At 46.0% G+C, this 18,217-nt stretch overlaps 1 protein-coding gene across 6 annotated transcripts in view; it reads right to left on the minus strand.

Annotated features, from left to right (window-relative positions):
• The window catches only part of CBX5 (chromobox 5), a 45,405-nt gene that overhangs the window by 20,473 nt on the left and 6,715 nt on the right, over positions 1 to 18,217 (minus strand). Inside the window, exon 2 of one of the 6 annotated variants that reach the window (XM_045466807.1) lies at positions 13,095 to 13,276. The exons of 2 other annotated variants lie outside the window; for them this stretch is intronic. The gene's annotated coding sequence lies outside the window, so the exon portion shown is untranslated. Of the gene's footprint in view, positions 1 to 402; positions 774 to 13,094; positions 13,277 to 18,217 lie in introns of those variants that run through there. 3 more of the 6 variants (XM_045466806.1, XM_045466805.1, XM_045466808.1) reach the window with 3 other exon arrangements.

Genomic DNA, 18,217 nt, shown 5'->3' on the forward strand with positions numbered 1-18,217 from the left:
CCACTACTAATCCCAGAATTTTGTTCAAGTCAAGTAGCATAAAAAGTTGCATTTATCAATTTGCCTCAAGTTAGCAACATTTAAGGAATTATTCCAAGAACATCTAATTGGAAACCATGTCTCCAGAACCTATTAGCAATAGGGCTGCCCACCCAAAAAATTGTACCCATTACTGCCCTGTAATAAAACTAAGTTTTTATTAAAGTCCTTTATTTGGAAGAGGGGGTGGCAGGGGGAGAAATGTAGACAGGAGTTTCAAAATAATTTTTCCATGAATTTAGAAGAGAGTCCTAAGCTTTAAGAAAAAAAAAATCTTATTTAAAATAAAAACAGCCTCCGACCTCACCAGAGACAGGAAATGTCATATTCCAGGGAGAGTACCCCACCCCCACCCCCACTCACCTTGGAATTTCCGGGAGCTGAGCAGTTTAGGTCAGAGCGCTGGGGTTAAAACCAGCCCCGGGTTAGATGCATGCAGTTAAGCATTGTGGCTATGGCCTCCCATGCCTCACGAGGAAAAACAAGGATTTACATATGTGTTCTTCAGTTTGAGGGAGGAAAGAGGAAAATCTCCCTTTATACCTTCATGCAGAAGAGGAGCCCCAAAGGTAGAAGATGAATGGGGGTTCCCTCCTTTACCTACCGGATCGCCCCAGTTCTTTCTTTCCCTCTGGGCTAACAGGAGGGGCCTCCCCTCCCAGGTCTGGGGCTTGGCGGGCTGGCAGCTCCCCCGCCCCCACCCAGCTGCCTGGGAGCCACTGCGCAGCTGTCCCAGCCCGTTGCCATGGCAACTGGCAGCAGTACTAGACTAAGGGGGGGGGGAGCAAACGGAAAAGTTAAAAGGCTTAACTTTCCTTTTCTGTGAAGACTGGGTGGAGAAGTTGGAAGGTACTCCCTTGGCCTCAAAGCTAAGGCATTCAGAGCTCAAGGGAATCGGTTCTTGGGTTTTAAACCCAAAACTCGTACTTATTCCTCTAAGAGCACTGGGAATTAATCAATAGCATTTTAAGATCATCTAACAGGATTATAGCTCAAATGGAAGGGGGAGGGGAAAGGCTAGGTCCTTGTACAACGGGAATCAGTTCAAACCACCCACCCCAACCCAGCCCAGAAGCACTTTAAACAAGGCCTTTTCTACCATCTGTCACTGAACAGTTAATTAAAATTGCTTGGGGGATGCAGGCCGGGGGGGGGGGGGGGGGGGGGGGGGGGTGGATAGCAGGAAAGGGGGAGAAAGGAAGTATTTCAAGACACTATACATACTAGATACAGAAACAGAATCCAGACACTTGAAGCATTACCAAAGAACCTATCAACTGACATTATAGGTAGAAAAAGATTTAATCCTTCAGTAGTTTTTAAAAAGGGAGTAGTTTAAAAGTCCATCCTCACCATCGTTAAAACCATTTTCATTAGTTGTTCTTATAACGTTATGAAACAAATTTTTGAATAATTACGACCCACCCAAAGCATTAATATATAGTAATTTAAAACCCTATATACCAATAATACCTAACACTTGAGAAAAGGAAGGCTGAGATAAAGAAAAGAAATACTTGGTGACTTGCAGTCCCATAAAGTGTCCTTTCTCCTGGCCCTAAAGAACACTTAGGAGAGCTCCAAAGCCCTGCTCTGCTTTACAATATAGGTCTTTAGAGCCAGAGATTGCTGCCATAGGAGAGTAAGAAAAAGGGACAGTCCAAAGCAAAGAACCCAAGTGAGGAAAAAGCAGAGAATTGTGATTATTTTGGTTATCAAACAGAAGAGATTACAGGGTATGAGAGTAAAGTAGACAGTTTTTAACTACAGATTTCCTCAACTTTGAATGGACCCGTCAGGAAATCTGAGTAAAAACTGCCTTTTTGGACTCTTCCTAACTTTTTAAAACTTTTTGTAGTTAAAGGATATGAAAACAATGCCAAAGGAATTAGATCAGGGTTCTGACTCTGTGATTAACTTGCCATGTGTGATACAGAGTAAATAACTGAGATCTAACCCCAGTCACTAAAATGGGCCAAATAAATCCCCACTGCCTACCTCCTAGGGAAACAGTGAGTTTATATAGAAACCAAAGAGATGGTAAGTCCCCCAAAGAGAAGCTTTTGTAAAAATATAGGGCCAAATACAACAGCAGCAGGAAATATGTGACCTTCCAAATTCCTAAACTGGTAAACCCTATCACATGTAGTTACTCCTGCAACTCAACATGTTAGTAGACATCAAGAAGAGTGTCTTTGTTAACTAGGCACCAGTAAACTAATAAAGTTTCAGAGAATACACAGGTACATTCTTCTTTTTTTTTTTTTTTTTTATGTTTATTCTGAGAGAGAGAGAGAGAAAGAGAGACAGTGAGCAAGGGAGGTGTAGAGAGAGGGAGACAGAATCCCAAGCAGGCTCCGCAGCGGTCAGCGCAGTGCCCAACTCTGGGCTCAAACCCATGAACTGTGAGATCATGCATGACCTGAGCCAAATCAAGGGTCGCTTAACCACTGAGCCACCCAGGCGCCCCAGGTACATTCTCTCTTAAGGGTAAAATACTTATTTTTACTTCTTAAAGCTCAGAAAAGCATTGGAGTGGTAGTATGAAAAGACTAACAGTAATTTTGTGAAGAGATAAACAACAGGAAAGAATGACAGCAACATTAATATTTTAGTGAAATCTTTTAGGAAAAAAAGTGAAATCAACAAGGAAAAGGACAAAAATATTCTGGTGTGTATCCCCTCCCTGAAACACCCGGAAATAATGTCAGATCAACTTCCTCCTTCCCCCTCTTTAAGAACTGCCTAAAGGGCACATGGCTAAGGTCCTTTTCTCTTTGGGAAATGGGTTTTGTAACAGCTGACAAATCAAATTGGGCGTGATGCCAGGAGTCAGAGTCCAACCATAATATTCTGTAAAGAATGGCATGCAAGTGTCTTGTAAATCTCCTGGACAGTCACAGATCAGAAGCTGGCAAGGATGACGACATAGTTCTGATGGAATGTGTCTTATCTTAACCTTGAAGTTACAGATCTGCTCAGGAGCAGCAGTAAGAAATGAGAAATGCACTCAGACGTTGGAGGGAACATAATTCTCCTTTAGACAGTGCGACCCAGTATATTAGGGTCAAATGAAACACAAAGCCAGACGGACAATTTAAGGGCTAGAGCCCGGACCAGATAAAGCATCAAGACTGGTGGTTCACGCTGAGCTTGAGAGGAGGGAGCGTTCAAGTATGAGAAATGAGACATGGCTGGCAGGATGATGGAGTGATTAAGGTAGAATCCCGATACCATGACGAAGGAAGAGAGGATGAGCCTGAGCGCAACCTTATCCTTATAGAAATCTCCATAGGAAGGGGTGAGCAGCTTCTCAAGTTTCTAGAGTCTTTCAAGCGTAACAGCTCTCAGCCCTTTCTTACACACAGTAACTCTGCTAAAGGCATCAACAGCTACAGATAGATTCCAGCAATTGAACTGCCCATCAGGATGTGAGAAAAGAGTAGGCTCCACCAACCCTTCATATCAACAACACAAGGCAAATTCACCTTACAGGCCTGAGCGCTAGGCAAAAAAAAAATACCTAAACCAGGGATCTGGTAAGAAGTCAGCCTTGGAAAAACATCAAAGAGCTTTGTGGCCAGGCACAGTCAGAACCCACATTCCAAGTCGATGACAGGAGACTTCTTTAACAGATAAATCTTCGGGGGGGGGGGGGGGGGCGGGGGGGGAGTGAAGAGGTAAAACAGAAAGAGAAGAGTGACAAAAAAATCCCACTCATTATATCATTACAAGGGTTAAAAAATGTATTAAGAACTGCTAGTCTGCAGAAGGTACAGAGAGACCATTACAGAAAACTGGGACAATCCAGAACAACAGAGGTAATGGCCAGCTGTTTGCATTTATCAATCCTAGAACCACAGAATCACCCACATAGGGTCTCTGGGATCTGTTTGTCCGGTTCAGGCTCTGCTCCAGTCCCTCCAGTCACTACTTTGCAATGCCAGCTGTCTTGGTGGCTTTTCTTAGATCTTGGTGTAGCACATTTTATTTTCATCACTACTTACGAGCAAAAGTATATATACAACATAATTCTAAATCTTTCTCTGAGCTTGCTTTGTATTTTTTTTAAAGTAACGAAAACCAACTGGTAAAGTGCCTCACTGAACCACCCACTGAACTATTTGGAGGCGGTAGTCAGACCAAATGTCAAAACACATAATCGGTGAGCTCTCTCTTCATTTTAGAGTTTCTTTTTCTTTCTTTCTTCTTCTTCTTCTTCTTCTTCTTCTTCTTCTTCTTCTTCTTTTTTTAAAGATTTTATATTTAAATGATCTCTATACCAAACATGGGGATTGAACTTACAACCTGGAGATCAAGAGTTGCATGCTTTACCAAGTGAGCCAGCCAGGCACCTCCATTTTAGAGTTTCAAAATAAAATCTATAACCCCACTAGCAAGGCAAAAATCCTCCAGAAAGAAAGCCTACATAAAGAGGAGAAAAGGGTGAGGGCATATGCAAAGCTCCCTATCACATGTATTAATTAAATATGTTGCCAATGAGTGAATTCAGTTAGCCCAGGCTTGAGAAATTCCCATTTCTCCCCCAAAAGTACTTGGGGAAAGTTAGTAGCTTAGGTGAAGATTAAATTGCCAGCTACAGCACTGTCTTCCAGGAGTCGTCTGTATCGCCTTATTGTGATAAATAAAACAGATGAAAAGAAACCAAATTTACAGAACCGTTTTAATCTGGTCTACTATGTTCTTTGTTCTTTATGTATCTAGAAGTACCAATGATTTTGAGTTTGTAACACATACAGCATAAAACTAAAATACCCTCTATAAAGATGTTTTCTTCTACTAGATTTATGATTTCCAAAGTGTTAGCCATGTGGCATTTTAACAAAAACACGGCATAGAGATGCACATTACAGCTGTCCTGGCTGTCTCAGGTTTTGTTAAATGGGCTGATAACTATCACTCCACCTCCACCAAAAGCCCATGAGCACCCAATTCAAGAGGAGTTAAAAGCTTTTTAAATGTCTATTTAAGAGACTGGATTAGGAAAGAGTTGAGGAGGAAGATTAACTGTGGTCGTTAACACCCCTATCATTAACAAGCCACATATAGACAACACAAACTTTATTAATAGAGAGGAGCGTGGAGAGAGGAAATGCTCTCCCTTTGGCTAGTGCAGCTCCAGTTTGTGATCCTTTAAAAATCAGGCCTAGGCACTGCCTCAACCAGTCACAGAATTAGTCTGGGGCAAAGTATCCTGTTTGTTGATTATCCAAGACTCTTGCTCCAGTGAGCAAGGGAGTAAAGGGCCTTTTGTACTTTTAGATTAAAACATATACATTATAAATAGATAAAGGGTGCCTTATAAATTTTATTTGGCTGTACTCTCCTCCAAGCAATGAACCACACCATTAAAAAATATAAATGAATGTGTACCGTAGTGATTCTCAGAACCGCTTGAAGTTAATCAGTCTGGTTCACTGACATGTTTAGCAGTAACACAAATTCTTGAGATCTCATTACGAGATCACAATCTCACAAAATAATTTTATATGGGATTTTATTTCCTTTATTAAAATCTACTGAGTTTCTGGGGTGATTGGGTGGCTCAGGCAGTTAAGCGTCCGACTTCGGCTCAGGTCATGATCTCATGGTTTGTGAGTTTGAGCCCCACATCAGGCTCTGTGCTGACAGTTCAGAGCCTGGAACCTGCTTTGGATTCTGTGTCTCCTTCTCTCTCTGACCCTCCCCTGCTCACACACACTCTCTCTCTCTCTCTCAAAAATAAACACTTAAAAAAATTTTTCATCTACTGAATTTCTTCTCTCAAGTGTCAGTCCTCTTTAAATTTAGTTAGGCTAGGGGCGCCTGGGTGGCGCAGTCGGTTAAGCGTCCGACTTCAGCCAGGTCACGATCTCGCGGTCCGTGAGTTCGAGCCCCGCGTCGGGCTCTGGGCTGATGGCTCAGAGCCTGGAGCCTGTTTCCGATTCTGTGTCTCCCTCTCTCTCTGCCCCTACCCCGTTCACGCTCTGTCTCTCTCTGTCCCAAAAATAAATAAACGTTAAATTTAGTTAGGCTACACCCAAACCCATCACTGGGCAAGAGGTTAGACATGCAATTGTTCCAAAATTTATGAGAAAGTAGAATTTGGCACCGCTATGGGCAAATGTCTTCCAGATAATGCTTTCCAACAATTCTGTCTTTGCAATGTACTGAACTCCTCTTAAGGGACCACAGTCTCAGGTGGGTGTTAATGTAATGCCCCCGATTTTGAATTCGAGAGACCACCAAAGAGCCGATACCAATGCAAACGCATGAGGGTTTATTTGCAAGCTCAAGCTTGGGCCCAAGTATACCCGGCACAGCAGAGCAGGGACTTGGACCCCTAGGTTAAGAGGCGTAGCAGTTTTATGGGGGCCAGTGGCCAATGAGATTGTAACACACACAGAAAGTTGCACATTTATGTCAGTCCACATGCAGGTGGCCAAATGAATTACAATTTACCCTATGGTAACTGTTTGAACTAGCCTATCACTCTGGTCAGAATTGGCACGCAAGTTTGGCGAGCAGAAGGTGGGGTTTACATTCTCTGGCGGTTAGGGGTTCCGCATTCCTAAGTGAGCCAGTTTCCAGTAAGAGTGTGCTCAGTGGCTTGACTAGGGTGGGGGAGTGTCTTAAGCAATAAGTAGGTCATGTGGGGGTTATACATGAGATAGTGGGTGTAGCACAAGATGGAGTTAGTCTTGCTCTGCTTGTCCAAGGGTAGGGGATTTTTGTTAAATTCCTTGGGTCCCACATTCCCCCCTTTTCCAGAGGATCCTATGCAGGACCCAATCATGGGTTCTGGGTTTCTGTCGAGTCAGTGGTTGGTATTGTTGCCTGAGCACCGTGAGTTGAACTGTGTTGACTCAGTCCCTGACAAAAGCCACTAGTCTATTGATGAGGCAGGGCCCGAAGGTCAGAAGGAGAAGGATGATTAGGGGGCCGGCTAGGGAGGACAATAAGGTAGTCAGCCAGGGAGAATGATTGAACCGTGATTCAAACCATCCCTGTTGCTGCTCTCGTTCTCGTTTTCGCTTGGCTAATCCTTCCCTTACCTTAGCCATTGATTCTCGTACTATCCCTGAGTAGTCAGTGTAGAAACAGCACTCTTCGTTCAGGGCAGCGCAGACTCCCCCTTGTTGTAGAAAGACTAGGTCTAATCCCCTTCTGTTTTGGAGAACCACTTCAGACAAGGATGTTAGGGACTCTTGGAGGTGAGAAATGGAGGTCTCTATGCGCTCTAGGTCTATATCAATGGCAGCCCTGAGGCTACTGTAATGGGAGGCCTGGGTGGCTAGTGTGAGGCATTTCCTGTTCCTGCGCCTGCCAATCCAATTCCTAATAGGGAGGCAATGGTGATGGCTGAGATGGGTTCCCGTTTACTTTGTTGGTGGGTATCCGCATCTTTCCATTGAAGCACCTGTTCATCTGAATGGTAGATGATTCTAGGGAGTAGTCGAACCAGCACACAGAAGCCCTCAGTTCTGTTTATAACTTGACCAGGAGCGCAGGGAGTTAGACCCTCGGAACAAGCCCACCAACTGTCTTGGGGTGGTAGATAATACCCTGTATTATTTATAGGCGTTGCACAGAGCCTGGTGGGTGCGTGAAGGAGTGCCTATACAGAGTCCTTGGCCTGACACGGACTGCAAGGTGAGGCCTTCACTACCAGGCTCTCAGTGCCACCTGCAAGCATTAGGGTCCGTGGTCGTGTTATATTGCCCCATTATTGCGATACCCTCATAGAAGGGGGGGCGGATATCATAGCACAGCCAGCAGCATCGGGTAAGATTGGGCTTAGTTGCGTTAAGGAATTTGTAAGCTTTGGACATCAGGGCCCAAAGAAGGTGTTGAGAAGGGTCGAGGGGGAGGAGAGGGGAGAGGAGAGTTGGGACTGGGGTGCCCCCATCGGAAGTGTTGTGGGCAAGCCTCTGAGGTTGAGGAGATGTTAGCACAGGCGGCACTAGCACAGTGTTGGGACCTATTCCAAGGGTTTGACCTTTTGGGTTCTCTAGTTGTCTGATCATGAATAGGACTCCGTTATCATACCCGCTTTGGTAAAGCCGGAGTCCCCACAGAAGTCCTGCTCCCCAATTTGTTGCTTGTTTCCCGGTCTCCATGAAGGAAATGGTGACTGGATTACAGTAGGGGCGTTCTGAGCATGAGGGGTGCGTAGTATTCAGTTGGACTTTTATGAGGCCGGACGGGTTTTGTGATAGCCAATTGCATGTCCCAGTGTGTTCGCAACCCCATGCCTGGCAGAAGTAGTCCGCCCAGCCACCTCATGAGATACTATTACTGGATTGGGAGGGGGCTGGACATACGTAAAAACAGGTATTTTGGAGGGCTGTTTTGCCTACTTTGGTGCCACACCCTGGTATCCCTAGTCATCCGTTATGGAAGTTGGGGTTTTTCCCAAACAGGTCACACAGGTCGATTGTCAGATTAGGCCACCAGGTTCCCCTGGGGTGTAGTTCTGACAGCTGGGTTACTACCTGATTAGAGCTTGGGGTGATGATGTGCCAGGTTAGATTAAGTGGTTGGTGGGGGTTGGATTTAGCTGCGAGGGGATACAGCGCAAGTAATATTAGTGAGGCAAGTGGGAGGGACGCAGCCTTAGCTTTAAGGGATTGTCCTTGTCAGGCTGACTCTTCCATTCCGGAACAAAGTCTTTGAGGACGGCGTGTGGATCAGCTGGCCTGACGTGGGTGTAGTGGACCCAGGGAGTTATTCCGTGGACCTTGAGAGCAGTGGGCGTGGTCATGATCACAACGTAGGGTCCTTTCCAGCGAGGTTGGAGTGCCTGCTGTTGGTGCCTCTGCACGTACACCCAATCGCCTGGTCGATACCGATGGGGGTCAGGAGGCGACCCGGTCTCGTAGAGGGCCTTCAGCTTAGGCCATACCTGCTCATGGGCTCTTTGTAACATTTGGAGGGAGAAAAGAAGCTGTTGGTCATTGAACTCAGCAAGCACTTCGGGTTTCAAGGCAGGAATGATAGGTGGGGATGTACCAAACATGATTTCGCAGGGAGTTAGTCCCATCTTATATGGTGAGTTTCTCATCCTATATAGGGCAAAGGAGAGGAGAGTGACCCAGTCCCCGCCAGTCTCCAAGGCTAATTTAGTTAAGGTCTCTTTTAATGTCCTATTCATTCTCTCTACCTGACCTGAGCTCTGGGGTCTGTAAGCACAATGTAATTTCCAATCTGCCCCCAGTATTTGTGCTACTCCCTGTGTTACCTTAGAAATAAACCCGGTCCATTGTCGGATCCGATCCTGGCAGGAAATCCATACCTTGGCAGAATGTCCTCCAGCAGCTTTTTGGTCACGATTTGCACTGTTTCGTGCTTAGTGGGGAATGCCTCTGTCCACGTAGCATCTACATCTTCGTAGTATCTATGAAAACTAGCAAGTACTTGTACCCATGTTTTCCAGGCCTTACCTCGGTGAAATCTATTTCCCAGTATGCTCCTGGGCGGTCTTCCCTGAGTCGGGTTCCGGCGTTAGACCCATGGGTGGTGGCGTTGGTTAGCTGGCATGCATGACAGCTTGCCACAATCTGCTCGATCTTTGCTCGAGAGTCCTTAATAATGATCTTAGCATGTCATATGAGGTCTTCCATCTTTCTTGTTCCCATATGAGTACTCCGATGCATTTTGGATAGGACTCGTCCTAGTTCCTCTGGCAGGATGATGCTGGAGTCTGTGGCCCTCCACCAGCCACGCAAGCATTGGGTCATAGGCAAGTGTTTAATCCATTGTAAGTCAGTGCCAGTATAGTTGGGGGTGTCCAGCAGGGTTGATGCTCCCAGATCGGGTAGCGTGGTTAAAACCTGGGTCACCGAAAGGGCCGCCTCCTTTGCTTTTGAGTCGGCTAGCTGGTTTCCCCTGGCTACTGGTGTGTCTGCTTTTTGGTGTCCTGGACAATAGATGATAGCTAGTGCCTTGGGCAGCCAGAGGGCCCTTAGGAGTTCAAGAATCTCTGTTTTGTTCTTTTTTTTTTTTTTTTTTAATTTTTTTTTTCAATGTTTATTTATCTTTGGGACAGAGAGAGACAGAGCATGAACGGGGGAGGGGCAGAGAGAGAGGGAGACACAGAATCAGAAACAGGCTCCAGGCTCTGAGCCATCAGCCCAGAGCCCGACGCGGGGCTCGAACTCACGGACCGCAAGATCGTGACCTGGCTGAAATCGGACGCTTAACCGACTGCGCCACCCAGGCGCCCCTCTGTTTTGTTCTTAATAGTCTTTCCCTCTGCTGTCAGAAGCCCTCTCTCTCTGGAAAGGGCTCCGTGGATATGAGCGGTGGCAAAGGCATACCTGTTGTCGGTGTAAATGTTTATTCGTTTACCTTCTCTCATGGTTAGTGCCTTGGTCAGGGCGATCAGTTCTGCCCGTTGAGCCGATGTTCCGGCTGCCAATGGCTCTGCCCAGATGATCTCCGTTTCTGTGGTTACGGCTGCCCCCGCATATCTGATTCCTTCTCAGACAAAATTGCTGCTGTCCATATACCAGGTGGCGTCCGCGTTCGGCAGTGGCTGGTCCTGGAGATTAGCCCTGATTCCGTGCGTCTGTGCCAAAATCTCTTGACAATTGTGCAGAGGGGTGTCCCAGTCTGGGTTGGGGAGTAGCGTTGCCGGATTCAGGGTTGTAGGTGGCTTGAATAAAATTCTGGAGGGGTTCAGCAGTAGGCTCTGATAGGTTCAGCAGTAGGGTCAGACAAGCATTGCTGATCCAGCAGTCTGGGGCTGTTTGAGTACCCCTTCAATAGCATGTGGGGTGGTAACATATAGCTCTTGCCCCATGGCTAGCCTATCTGAGTCCTTGACCATAGTGGCCACCGTGGCAATAATTTTTAAGCATGGGGGCCATCCAGCGGCCACTGTGTCCAGCTTTTTAGAGAGATAAGCTATGGGTCTTTTCCAGGGACCTATATACTGGACAAGGACCCCTTTTGCCACCCCGTCTTTCTCGTCTACATACAGGTAGAAGGGCTTGGTTAGGTCAGGCAACCTGAGAGCCGAGGCAGACAGCAAGGCCTGTTTAAGGTCATTAAAGGCCTTGTTCATGGCCTCTGTCCATTCAAAATTTTGTTGGTGCCTGGTGGCCTCATAGAGGGGTATGGCCATCTCGGCAAAACCCGGAATCCATAATCGACAGAACCCTGCCGACCCCAGGAATTCGTACCTGACGGACGGTTTGCGGCTGTGGGATCCTCAGGACGGTTTCCTTCCGCGCATCCGTCAACCATCTTTGTCCATCCTTTAATTTGTACCCCAGGTAGCTCACCTCTGCTTTGCAGATTTGGGCCTTTTTGGCTGAGGCCCGGTATCCTAGAGCCGCTACAGTCTGGAGTAAGTCCTTGGTGCCTCGCAGGCAAGTGTCCTGGTCCTCCGCCGCCAGCAGGATATCATGTACATATTGCAATAAGGTCAAATGAGGGTGCTCAGAACGGAACTCACCCAAGTCTTCGTGTAAGGCCTCATCGAAGATGGTTGGTGAGTTTTTGAATCCTTGTGGTAGGCGAGTCCAGGTGAGTTGGCCATTGATGCCTTTCTCGGGGTCCGTCCATTCAAAGGCAAAAAGGTCTTGGCTCTTGGGTGCTAAAGGCAGGCTGAAAAAGGCATCTTTTAAATCTAATACTGTATACCAATTTTTGTCTGGAGGCAAGGTGGAGAGGAGGGTGTATGGGTTTGGGACTGTGGGGTGCACATCCATTACTCGCCGGTTGACTTCCCTTAAGTCCTGGGTGGCCTGTAATCGTTAGAGTGTGGTTTTCGCACCGGCAGCAAGGGAGTGTTCCATGCCGATTGGCAGAGCCTTAATATGCCTGAGTCTAGTAGTCGCCGTATGTGGGGCGTGATTCCTGTTCGCACTGCGAGAGGCATGGGGTATTGGCGGACCCTGACAGGGTCTGCCCCCGGTTTTAGTTCTATCTATATAGCCGGTCGGTGTCGGGCTAGCCTGATTACCTGTTTCTGCCCATGCCTGAGGAAATTCCTGTAGCCAACGGTCAATGTCAGTCATTGGGGCTGGGGGGGTCTGGTGGAGACGATATTCATCTTCCAAACTCAGGACAAGCACCTGAATCGGTTTCCCTTCTTTGTCTAGGATTTTTGCCCCTTTGGGGTGGAAGCAAATTTGTGCCCCCATCTTGGTGAGCAAGTCCCAACCTAATAACGGGTAGGGACATTCAGGGATGACCATGAAGGAGTGGGATACCCGACCCATGCCGAGGTCCACAGTTCTTCGGGTAGTCCATGAGTACTGTTTGGTCCCCGTGGCCCCTTGCACCCATGAGGTCTTGCTCGCCAATTTTCTCTGGGGTTGTAATAAGACCGAATGTTGTACCCCAGTGTCCGCTGGAAATTCAACTGGTTGCCCCTCCACTCGGAGAGTTACCCTGGGCTCGGGGAGGGGTACCGAACCCCGACTCCCCTAGTCGTCCAGGTCCTCCATCTCTAATATCTTGGCAGGGGCCTTAGATCTTTTGTTAGGGCAGTCTTTCACCCAGTGGCCCTCTTCCATGCAATAAGCACATTGGTTTTTTGTTTAGTTTAGGGTGCTCCCGTCAGGGACCAGGGCCATCTTCCTTACCTGTCCCTGAAGTCAGCTTCTTAAGGTGCCTCCATTTTTCCTGTGGGTCATCCATGGTTGTAGCCAGCAGAATCTTAGCCAGATTTCGGGTCTGCCGGTCGCATAGTTTAGTCTGTTGCTCCTCTGGGCTTTCTCTATTATTGTAAACTCTCTCTGCTGCTATTATTAAGTCCTGCAGGCTCTTTTCTCCTAGCCTCTCCACTCTTTGTAATTTTCTTTTGATGTCTGGAGTGGCCTGATTAACAAAAGCCATGATAATTGTGGCTTTTGTTTCTGGGGCTTCTGGGTTCATAGGGGTGTACTGCCTAAAAGCCTCTGTGATTCTTTCTAAGAAGGCTGCTGGACTCTCATCCTTACCTTGTCTTACATCATATACCTTAGTCAGATTAGTAGGCTTGCGCGCGGCAGCCTTGAGATCTGCCATTAGAGTCTGGCGGTAGACCCGGAGTCTCTCCTTACCTTCAGCCGAATTGTAGTCCCAGGTAGGGTGGGATAAGGGGAAGGCAGCGTTTATGAGGTCTGGGTTTTGAGTCGGCTGTTTGATCTCTCCCAGGACAGACTTCCAAGCTTCCACCTGTATTCATTCTCTCTTCGGTGGTGAAGAGAACCTGCAAGAGCTGCTGACAGTCATCCCAAGTAGGCTGGTGGGTAAAGAGAACAGTATCTAAAAGCCCAATTAAATCTTTAGGGTTATCGGAGAACTTTGCATTTTGAGTTCTCCAATTATATAAATCACTGGTGGAGAATGGCCAATATAACATTGGCTGTTTTCCAGACTCGTCAGGAGGCCCCATGGCGCGGAGGGGAAGGGAGGTGGAGTCGGCCGGCCCCATATTTGAGGGTGGGGCCGCCCGGTGGGTCCATCCATGTGTCCCTGCTGCTGGCCCACGCACAGGAATTCCTTCGTCAGGGAGGGGTGGTGCCCCTCCTGCAGCCCCTGGTGCTTCCAATGGAGGGGCAGAAGGGAGAGGGAGAGCCTGGTAGGGCAGTGGATGAATCAGGGCAGGAGAGGAATCCTGCAAGACCAGATAAAGGGGCGTTTTGGCCTTTGTGTCAGTCTCCTTCTTGGCTTTCCGCAGGGCTAGAATCTTGGTAGGTCCTGCTTTGGGGGGTAAGAATGGTTTTAGCCAAGAAGGGGGGTTTTCAATCATGTCCTGCCAGACGAGGATGTAGAGCACCTGGTCAGGGTGGCCATCTGGTTTGTCCTTGAAGATTACAGCCTTGACCTGCAAAATAATAGGTAGGTGGAAAGTTCCTTCTTGGGGCCATCCCACGTCAAAGGTTGGCCATTCTGACATGCAGTAAGTCTGAAATTTCCCTTTTCTTATGTCTGTGCTCAAATTATGAGCCCTTTCCTTAACGTCCGAGAAGTGGGAGAGCATAAGAGACAGGGGGTGGTTTGGGTCCGCCCCATTTCAATCCACACCAAGACACAAACAGTTATGACGATTAACAAGGACACAATAACACAGACAAACGTTCCAGTGCGGCCACGGAGACAAAACAGAAAGTAAAACGAAGGGCTGGCTGTCCGTAATGGCAGCCGGCCCTATTCACAGATGAGGACTTTGTCCTCCTGGCGGGGGCAAGGGACGTCTCCCAAGACCCCCGGTCGATGGCTCGCCAGCGCGTCCGCTTAAGCCAATGCTGACCCAAAGACAGTTTGGAATTCCTACAGGTAGAGATACAGTACAGAGCTCTCAGAAAATATGTGCGCGAAAGGTAGAAGTTGAGTGCACTCAGCAGACGTGGGACCCTCCGGGTGGGGTCCTGGGGGTCTCTCGAATCCCGGATGAGCCCCCAAATGTAATGCCCCCGATTTCGAATCCGAGAGACCACCAAGGAGCCGATACCGCTGCAAACGCACGAGGGTTTATTTGCAAGCTCAAGCTTGGGCCCAAGTATACCCGACACAGCAGAGCAGGGACTTGGACCCCTAGGTTAAGAGGTGTAGCAGTTTTAAGGGGGCCAGTGGCCAATGAGATTGTAACACACACAGAAAGTTGCACATTTATGTCAGTCCACACGCAGGTGGCCAATTGAATTACAATTTACCCTATAGAAACTGTTTGAACTAGCCTATCACTCTGGTCAGAATTGGTGTGCAAGTTTGGCGAGCAGAAGGTGGGGTTTACATTCTCTGGCGGTTAGGGGTTCCGCATTCCTAAGTGAGCCGGTTTCCAGTAAGGGTGTACTCAGCGGCTTGACTAGGGTGGGGGAGTGTCTTAAGCAATAAGTAGGTCATGTGGGGGTTATACATGAGGTAGTGGGTGTAGCACAAGATGGAGTTAGTCTTGCTCTGCTTGTCCAGGGGTAGGGGATTTTTGTTAAATTCCTTGGGTCCCACAGTTAATCTCACACCCATCCCTCCCTTAATTAAATGTGATGAAGCATGAACTAGTAGATTCAGTCACCTTTCATGAAGAACCTGGCAATTTCATCATAAGTAAATCTTAAGAAAAATGGATTCCAGCAATGTTTGAGTAGATACTATGAATCTTAGATTTTTACATACCACTTTGGCAGAGCATGTTCACAAAACATGAAAGGGTTAAAACAGAACTAAAAGATCTACCCGCAAGTAAAATTGAGGTCATATTTTTCAAATAGCCATAAAATTAAGATGCAGTGCTAATCCGACATCGTCCAGCTTGTACAGATTTTATTTTTTTCTCAAGTTTATTTATTTATTTTGAGAGAGAGAGAGTGGGAGGAGGAGGAGAGAGGGAGAGAGAGAATCCCAAGCAGGCTCCACATTGTCAGCACAGAGCCCAATGTGGGGCTAGATCCCACGAACCGTGAGATCATGACCTGAGCCAAAATCAAGAGTCCAAATGCTTAACCAACTGAGCCACCCAGGTGCCCCCAGCTTGTACAGATTTTAGATATTAGCAGCTTAAGGGTCTACAAAGACCCCTTCCGGTTTCTCCCACAAATCCTCTATTTTAAGGAAAAGCCTCTTCTATGCCAATTTACACTACCTCACAGCCTTAGTTTAGAGAAGACATTCAAGTGACATAAAAATTAATTTGCATAACCATAAACTAAAATCTCTAATTTAACTATTGAAATGCTATTATAATTTAAGTCAATACACTAAAATTTGATTAATACAATGCTGACAAAAAAAGAGTTTTATAGAATTGGAGTTAGACTGTTAAACTTCATGGAGTAAAAGAGAGCACTCCTTCAACTTATGGCATAATTTTGTACTTTACTATTACCTTGGTGTATTAGCAACATGAATTATACTGAAGTCATAGCCTACAATTTAGATAAATAAAATCAAGGCAGTATTGAACTTTTTCCCATCCCATACAACAGTATCCTTGGCAGCTCCTTGGCCATCCATTATGTTCCTGACCAATTTCTCTCTGTGGCAATTTAAAAGCTGTAAAAAAATACATAATGGGTGATGACAGGAGAAACAAACCCACACCAGAAATTATTGAACCTTGTAGGTCTTTGCAAGTGTCTCTATTGACATTTAAGTGTGAGTTACTATGCCACAATATCATAAAAGTGTGCTCTACACTTCAGATATATTGATAGTTAAATGCAAAGAAAGGCCACCACCAGATTAACGGCTAAAAGGGATAGCCAATCTCAGACTACCCAGCTCTTCCACTGAATGCTCTGATGTGTTACTTAAACCAAGTAAGATGTTTCTGACTCTCTTTTTGTCCAGTTTCCAACTACAATCCTAATTTAAATCCTATGCCAAAGGGATGATTAATATAGCAATTCTGATCCTTGCTCTGGGATACTTATTGAGGGCCTAGTAAGTGTCAAGCATTGCATGAGCACTGTCTCTAACCCAGTCTTCAATTTAAGAGCTAAGGATTTTAAGTTTCTCCTTGATTAAGTCAGCACTGGTTAGTCCTGTCCCCAAAGGCTGTTAACAAAAAAGCTACTAAAAGGGCAACTTGTTAACGGTGGCAAAATCAGGACTAGGAATTAGAAGATGTGGTCCTCTTCCAGTCAGATGATTGAAAGATCAAGCTAGACAGTTCAGTTAACCTTAGGGTGTTAAGTTATTTGCCATACTTATCTCACAGATCTGCTGTGAAGGTAAGACAAATGAGCTAGAAAACACTTTTAAAAATATAAAGGAAATATGGGGCACCTGAGTGGCTCAGTCAGTTGAGTGTCTGACATAGGTTCAGGTCATAATCCTGCAGTTCCAGAGTTTGAGCCCCACATCAGGCTTGCTGCTGTCCTCTCACAGCCTGCCCTGGATCCTCTGTCCCCCTCTCTCTGCCCCATCCTGCTTGTGCACTGGCTCACGCTCACTCTTTCTCTCGCTCAAAAATAAACATTAGGGGCGCCTGGGTGGCTCAGTCGGTTGAGTGTCCGACTTCAGCTCAGGTCACGATCTCACGGTCCGTGAGTTCGAGCCCCGCGTCGGGCTCTGGGCTGATGGCTCAGAGCCTGGAGCCTGCTTCCGATTCTGTGTCTCCTTCTCTCTCTGCCCCTCCCCCATTCATGCTCTGTCTCTCTCTGTCTCAAAAATAAATAAAAATGTAAAAAATAAATAAATAAATAAATAAATAAACATTATATATATGAAACAAAAGTGCCTGATAAATGAAATTAAAAATAATGAATGCTAGGTAAGTGTTCCCTCCTCTCTTATTTTCTGAAAGTATTGGTGTAGAATTAGTATTATCTCTTCCTTAAAGGTTTGGTAAAACTTACCAGTGAGGCCATCTGGCCCTGGAGTTTTCACTGGGGGAAGGTTTTCAACTACAAATTTCATTTCTTTTTTTTTTCCTTTTAATGTTTACTTTGAGAGAGAGAGAGAGAGATGAAAAGGGTGAATGGGGAAGGGGCAGAGAGAGAATCCCAAGCAAGCTCTGCACTATCAGCGCAGAGCCCAACTCGGGGCTTAAACCCACAAACTGTGAGATCATGACCTGAGCCAAAATCAAGAGTCAGAAGATTGAGCCCCCAGGCACCCCCCAAATTTCATTTCTTTAACTACAGGGCTAGTGAGGTTCTGTATTTCTTCTGAAGTGAACTTTGGTAGTTTGTCTTTCAAGGAAGTGATTCAATTCATCTAAGACACTGAATGTATGGACATAGTTCATAATATTCCCTTATTGTTTTTAAAGTGTCTCTACAATCAGCAGTGACATCCCTTCTCTTAGTCATTTGTTTGTTTCCCGGATCAGACCTGCTTGGTTTATTAATTTTACTGATCTTCTCAAAATATCAACTTTCACCTTCACTGATTTTCTCTACTATTTTTATTTTATACTTCATGCTTTTATCTTTACTATTTCCTTTTTTCTGCCTACTTTGGGTTTAATTTGCTCTTTTTTTCCTAGGTTCTTACGACAGAAATGTAGGTCACTGACTCTAGACCTTTCTGCTTTCTTAACCGAAGCATTTAATACTATAAATTTCTCTCTAAGCGAACTATCTTAGTTACATCCCACAAATTTTAAGGTCATGTTATCATTTTTATTCAGTTCAAGATATTCTCTAATATTCTTTGTGATGTCTTCTTTGATCCATGGGTTGCTTAGAAGTGTATTAATACAGATGTATATATTTCAGTTCCATTGTTTTTTCTTTCA

Source organism: Leopardus geoffroyi, chromosome B4, assembly GCF_018350155.1.
Source record: "Leopardus geoffroyi isolate Oge1 chromosome B4, O.geoffroyi_Oge1_pat1.0, whole genome shotgun sequence".
NCBI lineage: Eukaryota > Metazoa > Chordata > Mammalia > Carnivora > Felidae > Leopardus > Leopardus geoffroyi.